Genomic DNA, 13824 nt, shown 5'->3' on the forward strand with positions numbered 1-13824 from the left:
ATAATAGTTGTTGATACTCTAAATCTCTTCCAAGAAAGAATAAAAAAACACAAGAAGCTCACACCTTTAAGATGCAAGGTCCCAACTCTCACTTTGAACAGTCTTTCGAAACTTTGTAACCATATAGATTTTAGGACAAATTTTATCAATCTTATTATTTTTTTTGAAAACTGATTGCATAGACAATTTGACTGGGAAAGATATGTATATAAACTGTAAATAAAATCATGAATTATTATTAACCGTTTGCGAATTTGGGTCGTTTAACTTGTATTAAGGTAGGCTATTACACTTAATCCAATTTATTAAGCATATTAAATTATTAGAAAGGCCACATCAGTTTTTTATAGGTTAAAATTATATGAGTGAAAATTTTCCAATATCCACCCATAAAATGACAACAGGGAAAGAGAAAACGAAAAGTCATCTCTATTATGAAAGCTAAAATAGTTTGTGGACAAAGATATCCTGTTTTCCGCCCACAGTCAAACGAAATTCCTGTGTCATATCCATGTCTTCATATTTCATGCCATAAGGGAAAATGGTAAAGGAAAAGGGCAAGAGGAAGCTCAATATTTGCTACACCAAAATGACATAATCCTTTTTCCAGCACCAAATGGGATGAACTCAAACAAAGTCAATCGACTTATCGAGAAATCTCTCTGGCTTAAAGCATTCTGCATCCTCCCAATATCTTGGATCCCTTCCAATTGCCCAAGCATTCACCAAAAGTTGTATTTCATGACCATCAGTCTCACATGTTTTGCTGCTCAGTCTACCAACTGACTGATAGAGTGGCTGGTGGGTGTAACCTTAGATGATGGACCTTTAGCTATTTCAATTCATCAAAGTATGTGTCATTCACACCACCTTAAGTTGGACCTCTTCTTGACCTCTTTCTAGGACACTAGGATTGTTTAACATTTCTGACATGCATACATGTCCTAACATGAACATATATCAAATTTTAATGCTAGGAAAAAAAGACTTAGATGCAATTGAAATGAGTGATCATATCAACTAAAAACTTAAACTGTCACAGAAAAGATACTTTTTATGTTTTTATCATTGCCTCCTGACTTATTAGTGGTTTTGACCAAATGGAAATTGTTCCTAAACAGTTAATGTTTTGAATGAAAACAAGAAGCATTTATTACCTTTTTTCCAGATTCACCTTACTGTTCTAATTAGATGTGTTAATTAAGTGAGATGTTTAAGATAGAAATAAAAGATAGTTTAGAGAAATACTAAGGGGTTATTAGTTATACAAAGACAGAATATGAACCAGAGATAGTAGATCTAAAACAAATAGCTTACCCAAATTACTTCTTTAATGTTGTCACTAGTTAGTTGATTTTCTGTCTTCTGAAATTCTAAAAGGACATCCACCATGTCGTCGTCATCATCAATCTTGGTGGCTGTGGCACCATTCCTTGCTGCTATATGGTCGATGATAATGTCTTCAAGCATCCGGTCTACTTCATTATGGCACTTCTCCAATTTGAGCCTTAGTCCACTCATTCATTGCAACAACTTGATGGAAAGATAGAGATCTGCAATGTTGAATGCTGATGCCAATTTAATAACTTGATATAGTACAGGTACAAGTGCTTCATGGTCCTTGTATATATCTTTTTCCAAATGCTGCTCTTGAAATTACACTAGACATAGCTGAATATAGCTTTTCTGCAAGATTAACTGGTGAACCATCATTGGAAGCTGCCATTTGGTGAGACCTGCATACTCTTCTTCTCTAAGTGAACAAAACGACTGAACGCGCGCGCTTGGTGCTCAAAAGTTCCAATGTGCAGATTTTCCTCATCTGTCTCCAATATTCTCCGTATGGAGCATAGGCAATGTTTTTGGAATCATAAGATATAATCTTTGATACAAGGTTCTGAGGCCTCGAAGCAAAAACGATGCCATGAGTTTCCAACACTTGTTTTGCAGTTTCGGGGGAAGAAACAGCTATTGTAGAGATTTCTCCAAGCTGAAGGTGCGTTAAGGGCCCGTATTTCTTGGCCAAGTCTGTCAATACCCTATGGGTCAAGGGACCACCAGTTCGTAAATTGTTTTCCTATGAACGGCAGCTTCCACGGCCCTGGCGGGAGTCTCTCTTTTGCTGACTTATTGCTTCTGAATCTACCAATAATCCCTAGTCTGAAACATACAAGGATAAACAAAGAAGAGACAGCTGAAATTCAGCATCCATTGACAAAGAAGATAAGAATTTGACGCGTAGATTTTTGTTTGGGAGACGGTGTCCGTACAGAATTTGTGGAGATTCGTTAATGTTCATATAGTGCTTCAGCTCTTTGATTGTTCTGCAGGCAAATGCTCCATTAGCTAGATCAAAGAATATTCCTATATGGACAAGAAAGACCAGGCTCAGCTCTATTAAATTATTCAATTATTTACCAAATCCTTATTTTTAATTTACCAAAGCCTTTTTTAACGTCATATTCTTAGGATATATACTGTTTCTGTATGTTTTAGTTGTCATCTTTAGGTTTCTTTGCAATTCATTATTTGTCGATCTTAGAAGAGTAATACCTTATACGGAAACATTACATTGTCTTCTTAAAAGATTATGTTGATGCATTTGGTGAAGAAAACATAAAATTTACGAACTGTTTGAGTTGCTTGAGAGGAAGGTCTGGTATGAACTTTCATATGATCATCATGACCTAAGCATAAACTTTTAATAAGTAAGATAGTTATCATTGAAAGGAATCAAACTATAATCAAAGAGAAACAAGAAATAGTCATAAGACAAGAACATCCGAAACAACTCAATATCGTGTGAATAGAGGGGAAACAATGTATTAAAGATGATTTTACTGAGAAACAAAAATAAAATTCTACAAAATAACTTGGGTAGCTCTTAGTACTTCCCGGAAAAAATCCCAGCTAAATGCAATATATTGAAATGTTAAGGAAGAACATGAAAATTTTTACATATCATTTTTAAGTTAGTTTTAAAGAAAAGAACAGTAATTGACGAAATTGCATATTAATTGGAGATAGCAAAAAAGGAGGGAAAAAAGAAAAGAAAAAAAAATCAAAAGAGACAATTCAACATGAGATAGAATCCGAAAGTTTTAATTTTTCAAACAAACAACCTTTAGATGCTAGTAACACATAGAACTTTTAAGGACGAACGACAAAATACCTATATTATACTACTAAGTGCAAGTTGCCTAGGATGTTTAGTTGTAAAGCTCCTAGCTAGGGATCTAATGTCATGCGGTGTGATGGAGTCTCCCCTAATTGTTGGAATTCTCTGATGACCTTTGCACATACAAGAGATTGTCATAACATTTTCATCTATCATACATACTGATTGTATCCAAAGAACTGTATTAGCTTCTCGTGTCTATGATAATAGGCGCAGGCTTTTTCTCGTGGTGCCCTATCACCCTCAACATTTAATAACTCTTAGCTCCAGTCAGAGCTTACAGAGATAAGGGCATAAGTTCCTTTGGCTCAACAAAGGTTCTCTCTGCTTTTGCAAATTCTTAAGAGTCTTAATATGTATACATTTTTTCTCAGGAGTAGAGGATTCACACAGAAAAATAATAGGAGTATAATTCTTAGGACCTTCTATCACCCCTTTCGACAATAGTAAGAGCCATACAAGTGGAAAGTTAAAGTGTATTGGGAGTTAGATGCTTGGTTAGAACGTACCTTTTGTTAGGAGCAGGGAGGACTGATGTTTGCTTCTTGAATAATTTGGATTGGGCTGCGCTACTCCTATAATTTGACAAAACGATATGCATGTGAGAAGGTTCTGGGATTAAGCATTTTGATTTAATAACTCAACTCCGGCTTCAATCCCACAATAAGCTACTGGTAATATACCTTGTTATAATACCATTAAACGAAGCTTGATAATGCATTATGCCCTCTATGTCTGCTCGAGCTGTTTGAGCTCAGCCATGTGATCCTCCTGCTTAACTCTAACCTTTCAACAAGAGCTAGGACATAAACCTCTCACGTAAAGATGCATTTTCCCACAATAATAAGCTCGATGCTGCTGGATGGAATCTCCATAAAAGTGATGTAACTACATTTGCTTTTGAAACAAAGATGACAGTCGTCAATCAAGAAAATTTGTTCTACCTTGTATAACCAGGAATTGAGGTCAGTTCCTGAGAATTTAGGAAATTCGAGCTTTGAGATACAAGCGAAGTGAGATTTGGTATTTGGATTGAACCCATTCATAGGTTGGTTCCAGGGGCAGGCATGCACAATGTTATCCTGTCCTTCATCCATCGCCTTAGCGGATCCCACCAATTTATCTTGCCTTGACTTCATTTCATTGAAGAATCTCTCTGCAGCTAGCTCCTTGAATGTCTTCATTTCCATCGCTGCCTTATCTGTAACTTTTGTTTGTTTTCACCATAATATAGCCAAGTAAATTCTTGCTTTGATAACAGATGATGCCGGTATAATGAATCATCCACGAACAGCAGTGCTCAAGAAGGAAATAGGGATTAACTCGGGGATTATGAGCTATCCAAAAAGAATGAAAATGGAAGGTAGGAAGATGGTATTGCCAGATATGCCTATAAAGAGAACTGCAATAGGGCTACAACCACACCTCATGCAATACATTCATAAAAGCTAACTACATTTAATACCAAGTATTTAGTAAGTAACTAATACACCTCCGCTGGCTGTAACTACACATGAAACGGCATGCAACAAAATCCCTTCCCTTGCTGCACATTGCAATCCGCTATTATAAAGCCATGCACAGAGGCGGATCTAGGATTTAAAGCTTATGGGTTCCTATAACAACCTTAAGTAAATATACAATAAGTAACTGGATTCACAATCAAATATTTATGGATATTTAGTGAATTTTTTAATACATATACAGGGTATATGCAAAAGTTACTGGGTTCACGGGAACCCTCACTCAATAGGCTGGATCCGCCCCTGGCCATGCACACTTCTCATGTCATGTTTTGTCTTCTGCCCAAAGATCCTTCAACATTTTATTTGCTATCGGTTATCATTGCTAGACTTCTAACTTCACACCCAATACAAGGACAATGCTCAATATGAAAACATCATCCCAATATCGAGCAGAAAATAACAGATTACAACATCCTGGGCAGCATTTTTAAGCACCATGACTCCAGCAAAAGTAATTTAGATAGTAGGTAAAAATTTCGACAGTTGGAAAAATATGAAGGGGTACAGGCTGCAACTTCCTCCCATGCCACACAAGACATAAGCTACTACATTAATTTGTACACGTAATACCACCTTAATGATGAAGGAGATAGAATAGCGGAAAAAGAGCTTGTTGTGGCAGCTGCTTTAGTCACTAAACAGAGGCATTGATTCAGGTTGAGAAACCAGGGATTAGTACGAAATAAGTAACAGCTAGTTTAGCAGGAGCCACTATTTGAAAACAGGGACATTAAGCCGGGTGTAGTGAGGGAGGGTAAGGAAGTAGAAATTTTGTTCAGGTTATGTGAAGTAAAGAAAAGTCTAGTGCCATTCGGCACAGTGAAAGTAGAGGAAAGAAACCTTAGGACGGACAAGTTGGTGAGAAAACGAGACTAAGAGGTAGAATGGTGAAGCAGAGTAAGCTGAACAGGTGATAAAGGAGAGGCTGGATGTGTTCTTGCATTGAAGTGCTGTTTTCCAGCAAAATATACATGAGTGTTCTACAATTCACTGCTAACCCATGTTTCCATGGGTTACAGGAGCTAAATTTTTTAAAATGAAAATGGAGATGCTGAAAAGTCCCTGCATTCCTGGAACACCCTATACTAGGGGAATCTAACTAGCAAATTTCTAAGAATACAAGGTGACATCATAAAACCAAAGAAGCATCAAGACTTCCAATCAAATCACCAACGTAAACTCATTATTATAGTACCCGATTCATAAAGAAAATAACAGATAAAAGAGGGGTCAGAAATTGCCAGGCACCAGTATTTGTATTTCAATGGAGCATAAGACAAGTCTTTTACTTGACTTCCAATACACTGAGAAAATAGAAATTAATCTCTTTGCAAAGGTAGAGGCTAGTCGCATCTGTATCTTCTTTGCGTATTCTGTAGCGCAAATGTTACAATAAAACACCTAGCCCAAAACACTGTGTTCTGCCAGAGATGTTTTGCATCCTGGAATCTTGCTGTCAGCAACGCCGTCTATTCTTTCTACAGGTTCTAGTTCTACCCATAACAAGAAGACAGCTGATACCAATATGTTACAGCCTGCAGCCTAGTTAGCCTACTACATTACCTTAAACATGTCAAGCTTCATACTAGTTTTGATGAGGACGAACATAAATGACGTTTACAAACAGAAAAAAGACGAAGCATGAGGACAAAACGAGAAATTTATATCATCCCTTAATCATGAGAGTACCAAGAGTATGTATTTGATATAACTCATCTATTCTATTAGTAGTAAAGACGGATGCTTTGGTCATTGATGATGCAGCAGAGAACAAATAAACACAAGTTGGTAAATTACTAAATTGGCATATATAAATTTGCTGGATTCAACTTCAAGACATTAAGCATTGGTTAACAGACACCAACTAACCCACTGTAAAGGAATATGTACCAAAAGTCTCCCACTGAAAACTTGTAGGCCAGTACGTTACAAACACTAGGTTCTCCCAAACACTAAGCAACTCATATTTGTTATTCCTGCCTCCATGGATTATTGTAAACTCTGTGGCACCTCCAAATTATCTTTCTCCTCAACTCAGTTGAGTAAATGGCGTTGAAAACCCCAACATGAATTCCTCAATATGACTATTACATCAATCAAACACACCTGCCAGGCTGTCCTCACGTATAAAACTTCTCAGTTGTGATAAGAATGCAATTTTTAATTTATTAGGTTACTATGTAAACAAACTTAAATGAGCACAAAACAAATGAACAAGCAGTTGGAAGATCTTCAATTGTGTCCCTCAGCCCTCAACCGATATTGGGTTATTAAGACCCTTCAAACACAACAGAAAATAGTGAATTTCAACTAAAATTAGAATGAGAAACTCTCATTAAAAACATTAACTGCGACTTGGAGAAATTGTCAATTATTATTTCCCTCTGTGAACTTAGCCAAAGAAGGTGATGACAAGACGAAGATGGAGGCAGTTAATGCCATTTAAGTATCCAATAAATTGTGTGCGCAATGTTAAACTAAAAAATGCACCATCAATTTGAAATCTTTTGTAGTTACAGTGCAGACTGCACATTCGACCACAGCATAATTTACCTTCTGGATCTACATTTTCATATCTTATCTAGATTACTGTATTAATAGGCCAGAAGCTACATTAATGCTGCGTCAGGTGTCATTTGAAACAGAGTGAACAAGAAAACTTCTGGTGTTCAAACTCCAACTTACGATTTATCAATGGCAGAAAGAAAATACAGAAATTTCAAACTTAAATATCCATCATTCAGCACTAGTATCTCTTAGATCCAGATAAACATAAATAATTATAGAAACTCTCTAATTCGTCAATAACAATTCAAGACTCAATTTTCTTCATTTGAAAACACGTTAGATTCCAACATTAATCCATAATTCCAATCTATGATTCATCAAAGCTGTCAACGTTACTAAACTTGTTCACTTTGAACATTCGCTATTGAAGCACAACCTTCTCTTACACATCAAACATGCACGATTAATCCATGGCAATCTCCAGTGGATTTCTAAATTATTATGCCTGTTCTCCGCAACTCTTATCTTTAATGAAACTTCATCAATTCAAAAATAGCATTAAAACGGAAGGAAGAACAAAAAAACTAACTTCACACATTTAGTATACAAGCACATCCAACTCTTCGATCATCCAAAGGACAAATAAACAAAGCTGGGAGCGCGAGCCTGCACACATCAATAGATACAACTAGATCCAGATAAATCCAATCAGTTACACAACAGAAAAAAAAAATTAAAAAAAATCGAGAAGAAACAAACACACTCACACGATACAGATAAAAATGTATGCAAATATTTGAATCAAAATAAATGAAAAACGAACCTCGTGTAGCGGAGAATAGATCGACCCAAAGATATTCAGATTCACCGCGGTCACCGATTCAGTTGATGCAAGGCGGGAACAAACTTAGCCATAGACGAGGCGCACTTTCATACATAACTAATCTATTAAAAAAAAAAAGAACTCTCTACATATCTATTACTTAACCAACCGGGGGTAAACACTCTTTACTTATCTATACGTATATCAAGTTAATTTCAACAAAAAAAATTACTAACAAATAGAGAGCTCTCTACATATCGATAGATACAAACAAAATATCAATGAAACTAACGCCGCCGATTCCAGCGCGGCCAGCGTCACCGGCGAGTCGGTTCCCGACCTGCACCAAGCGAATTAGAGACCGCCGCAACAAATGGAAACTCCTCCACACAGATAAATAGAGATGTTTATATATATACACGGCAATACATACAGATCTGAGACTCAGTTATCTCTACATCTGCAGAGATATATATGTATATATAGAGAGAGAGGAGCGTTCGGTGACGGTGAGGCGAGGGAGGGAGGAGGTTATTTTATAGATAGAAGAGACGAATGAGATCATGACACGTGGAGAATATAGCCGACTGGTGTGTGAACGTTACAGGATGGAGGGGAAAAAACAGGGGGGAGGAGGCATGGTTAAAAGTCGTGACAGAGAGCTTAACAGATTTTTAGGGATGATATTTGGAGTGGAGTGTACTTATTTATGGGAATATGCCCACTAGCAACAGTTTACGTGGAGTTACAGTAAATGCACGTGCGCATGATCTAACACTGTAATGCGTTTCTACATTTTCTTGTGTTAAAATTAGGGGGGGGGGGGGGGATTTCAAATACTATACATTTAACATTTGTAATTTGTCTTATATTTATCTTTCGATAAAATAAAAATCCTCATTTTTCGTCTCAAATGTTCCCATTTCACTAACGGTGTTCTACCATGAAAATATTGATTTGATTTGAATGTTACAATGGAAGCACGTAGGTGCATATTGGGACATTTTTTTAGGATATATTTGGATGATTTTAATTATTCAGAGCATACAATAAATTATTGTAGATGGTACATGTAAAGAAATTTAATTGTTTAGGAGTAAATTTGGATTTTTTGTTTGTTTACATGGATTTACCGTGGCAAATGTTAAATTCAAGATGGAGAACCTTAATTACGAGAGGAACAAAATATGAAAGAGATTAATAGTGCGGGACTTTGATGATCGAAAGGTAAATAGAGAATAAATATAAGATAAGTTGAATATTTCAAGGGCAAATTTCAAAATTTTGTTTGTGTTTTTATATATATGGTTTCTTTTAACAAAACCGGCAAATGATTATTAGAAATTCGCAAACATGAGTGAGGACACTTGCTTACTCTCCCATATAGTGTGTGTAATTATATATATAAATTAATTTTCCAAAAGCTAAATGTTAATTATGAAGGAAAAAAACTAAACGTGAACCAATTTCAAAAGGGAAAATTTCACATTAGAACAACAGGGCTTCATACTTTTCAATTTTATAGCCCATATTTTAATTTACAACCAACTAGCCCATAAATAATAGGCTAAGATTCAACATCCAACTCCAATAGGTTCTCAAAATTACTATTTAATTTTTAAAAAAGATTCCTCAAGCTTTTAAATTACTTTTCGAATCAGTAATTGTGACTCAAATATTAATTCAACAAACCAACTTCATTAGGGTGGTGAAAATTAGATTTTTAACAAGCTTAAATATGTGTGTTTAAATTTCGAATTTGATTTTATGAAAAATTTGGAGTGGGTGTTATTTAGACTTGTTAGAAATAGTATAAGGAGGTTGTATATAAAATTTGAAGTCATTTAATGGAGATTTGGACTGGTTTTGAATAAGAATTGCAACTGAAAATCGTGGAAGAAGTTCGTCTACAGACGCTTGTATAAAGGTGTATAAAAGTGTATAACAGTGTATAAGGTGTGTTTCTACACTCATAGACAATATTATACAAGATTATACATAATTATACAAAAACTGACTTCGTCTTTTCTGAAATTTAATTCAAATCTTGCTCAAATCTACTCCAAATCACTTCAAATTTAAATTTTATACTCCTTTTGATATTTTCAATCAATTGGAACAATACCCAATCCAAACAACTAACAAATTCAAAACAACCCATTTTCAAAAGCAAAGCTTTGAATTATCTTCAATGGTGGACTTCTACTCTTCAATTTTCTTTCATTGCAAGCAGGTGACACAAGAGGAGAAGCAGAAAATACACGGTCCTTTGAAACATATGTTAAAAGATGTGAGAAGAAGAGAGAGTGAAAGCAATAGTTGTGAGAACAAAGAATTAACTCCATAGCTTTTAGAAGCAATTTCTGTAAAAACATATATTTTGAATTTGCAAGTGCTTTCAAAATATGTACAATGTGGGCTAGGTGGGGTAAAACTTAAAAACATGGGTCATTTTTTGTTATGGTGTGAAGTCATGTGTATTTTCTTGTAATTCTCTCATTTCAAAACACTACCTAAAAGATAGAAATTAACGACGGACAAATTTTATGGCCAAGTAGAAAAATCTGTCGCTAATCCTATCTACGAGCGATATAGAGACAAAATTTATAGCTAATTCCCTTTTTTTTTTGGTAGCAAATGCCATTAAGGCTTTATTGTTAAATAATTTACCTATAAAGCTTATTACCTTTACATAGTATAAAACTATAGTACGTAGATTATGGTGTCAAATTTCAATAATCGATCTTATTAGTAAGTTCATAAAAGCTAGACATTTGACATGTTTCAAAAGCTGTATTACTTTCCATGTAAGCATGGTTATAAAATTGTTAACATTTTGGGAGGAGTTACAAGATCATGGTATGTTTTTCTATGGGAAAGCATATAATGATCATTAGATAAGAGATTCTGTACAATGTGGACTATTTGCCTAAAACCTCTTCAAACATTTTTTTTTGAAGTTGCTAAAACATGTTAGATAGTTAAATTTAGTACAGACCTGCATAGGGTGTTTACACCTAATTAAATAATTAACTTTAAAAATCCACATACTAAAGTGAAAATGCATATCACTTGATATCATATATAGTTAATTAATTAAGCGTAAATACAAAATATATATCTTATGTTCATATTTTAGTGTGAACACGATGGGGATAAGTTTTGATGGTTGGAGATGTATTGATGAGCCTCACATCCTACGTGGGGCGATATTTTGCTTCCTTATGTCATCGGAATCGTCTTGTACTTAAAACTCTAAAGGTGCTCTATTTATTTTGGTCAAACGAGATTTTTATATTTAACTAAGTATAAATATGTAGATCCGCTAACTCATTGGACTCTAGAGTTAGACTCTCTCTGGTGAATCAACTTTTACAACACTATATCATCGCTAGTCATGCTTTCTCCTATACAAGGCTTAAAGAGTAAAACTATTCATCTTTTTTAATAAACTCTTCCATTGACTCTTTTGTTGACCTTTAATATGCAGCAGCTGCAGTACTATATATCTCTCTCTGACCCTTGGAGCATAATCAGTCTTTTGCTTATGGGATGTGCGCATGTTCCTCTGAGTCCAAGTAGAGTATAGTGTAGCTGAAAATAAGAAGATCGGTATACGAGCTCTAGGCCTGCTATTGTTTTTTCTCTTTGTTAGCTAGTCATTGCACTTGAATGTTCCAACAACCAATAGAATGTATTTCATTTTCACCCATCCAATCTAGCTAACAATGTGGCCCATGCATATTGACTAATTAGCATAATCACACTCAAAGAAGAGGTGATTCAAAGTTTCATATCCCTTTGCCCTGCTGCATATATAGTACACAATCACATGGAACATACATCTACATTCCATTTTCTCAGGCGATTAACTGTTGCAGGTCTATTTAAGATGAGCTGATGCCTTGGTATATTGTCATCAGCTCCCAGCATGCGGCCTTCTGTTACTATGCCATTGCTGAGATCGATATACATTATATTTGTTTAATGCTCAACTTCCCCTTCTTATGGTACTTCTATTTAAGTATATCAAGATTATTGTTTCCCTTATAAGAAAAAACTACTCCTATAAATATTTTGGGAAGAAATAAAATGCAACATAAAAATTGTTTGTATTTCAAATTATACGTTGCACACTTTGAACTTTTCTAGAGTGGATGTAACAAATTTTCAATGTCAATAGGAAATGAAAGGACGTCGAACCAATTGAAAATTATTTTTAGATATTAAGAAATAATTACATGGAAAACATTTAAATAGTTTACTTATTTTCTAAAGATATATAAACGTAGTCTTAAGGGATATATCTTAGTTAAAATTCGTAATATTTGACTCTGGCAATGCTTAAATTATAGGAAAGAATATTCAGAACATAGAAAGAAATAGATTATGAGTCCGTTTGGATTAACTGAATTTAAGTAGCTGGGCTTAAAAACAGTTTTCAAGTGTTGGAGCGTAATTTGTAAATAAGCAGTTACATGTTTGGATAGAAGTGCTGAAACTTAAATTAAGCAGTTGATGTGTTTGGTAAAAGATGCTAATAAACACTTTATTTATTTATTTATTTATTAAAATGACTAAAATGCCTTAAAGCTGTTAACACTAAAAAGAGTAGATTATTGCAATATTTTCTTTTTAAATTGATGCAAATACAAATTAATTAATGTCTCAATTCACTTTAAGTTATCGATTGTTTTAAACTATAAACATAAGAAATAACATAAAATAAGTAATAATTTTACTAAAGTTTGCAAGTAAATGTTCATAATGATAGCTATATGACATACTAAAAAAGTTAATTAGCTGTATAACCAATCGATAGCTCTTTATGCAATCTGTAAGCAAGGATTTAGAAGAGGAGATCGGTTTATTATTTATATACCTACTCACGCTCAAATGTGAACTGTTTGATTATTAACAACTAAATGTTTAAATAGTAGTATCAATTGAAAGAAAAAAGAGAAAAACAATTGGGTAATATTTCAAGTAACCCATCACAATGAGTGGATCAGTGGACAGCAAAAGAATGGAATCAGCATAATTGACAGGAGGAGGAAGAAAGAAAGTCGGGAGGGAAGGACGGTTTTAGAGATAATAATATAATTGTAAGGGTAATAAGGTAAATGGATTGGTCAAACCTCAAGTGCTTTTAAGCCAAAAAGTATTAAGTTGGGGTAGACCAATTTATTACTTTTGGCTTGTTTTAAGTTGTTTTGGCTTAAACACACTTGGCTTAAAAGCTGTTTTGATAGTAGCCAATAACTGAAACAAGCTCAAAAGTGCTTTTAAGCCAATCCAAACACCCTCTAATTACATGACAAGCTCAGCCTAACTTTTAACTTCTAAGATCGTATAATTCATGCTTTGATAATTTAATCACTAAATAATACTTACCTACTTCTTTTTCTTTTTTTTGAGATTTTTCCTTGTTGGGTTAAAACAAGGTGGTGGAATATTGTTATAATTAATCTAAAAGGTAACACGTTAAATAAAAATAAAAATAAAAGAAACAAATATTTCGACAAGGAAATTGGCTGAAAAAGTTTCTATTTAAGCCACAAAAAAAAAAAAAAAAAAAACGCGGACAATGATAGCTATATTGTCAATATACACTCTATTGACATAAACTAGATGAAGATTGAACCAAATATAGGACTAAAATGGAAACTAACACAAATCATGGTATAAAATGCAATTAAGACGAAACTAAAAGTTAAGGAGGTCCATCGTTGTTCGTATTGTATCTTTTTAACTTGTGATGTCAAAAAAAAGTAGTTTCCCAAAATAAT

The 13824-nt window shown here is 34.4% G+C and overlaps 2 long non-coding RNA genes across 2 annotated transcripts; both read right to left on the reverse strand.

The window, feature by feature from the left end:
- Positions 1 to 411: 411 nt before the first annotated feature.
- LOC109212641 lies at positions 412 to 2777 on the reverse strand. Its single transcript, XR_002065896.1, has 2 exons — positions 2271 to 2777; positions 412 to 2160 (listed from the first exon to the last, which is right to left on the reverse strand). It is a non-coding gene; the product is annotated as an uncharacterized LOC109212641 (long non-coding RNA).
- A 622-nt stretch (positions 2778 to 3399) lies between these two features.
- Positions 3400 to 8622, reverse strand: LOC109212640. Its single transcript, XR_002065895.1, has 3 exons — positions 4123 to 8622; positions 3862 to 4033; positions 3400 to 3753 (listed from the first exon to the last, which is right to left on the reverse strand). It is a non-coding gene; the product is annotated as an uncharacterized LOC109212640 (long non-coding RNA).
- Between the last annotated feature and the right edge of the window lie 5202 nt (positions 8623 to 13824).

Source organism: Nicotiana attenuata, unplaced genomic scaffold, assembly GCF_001879085.1.
Source record: "Nicotiana attenuata strain UT unplaced genomic scaffold, NIATTr2, whole genome shotgun sequence".
Classification (NCBI taxonomy): Eukaryota; Viridiplantae; Streptophyta; class Magnoliopsida; order Solanales; family Solanaceae; genus Nicotiana; species Nicotiana attenuata.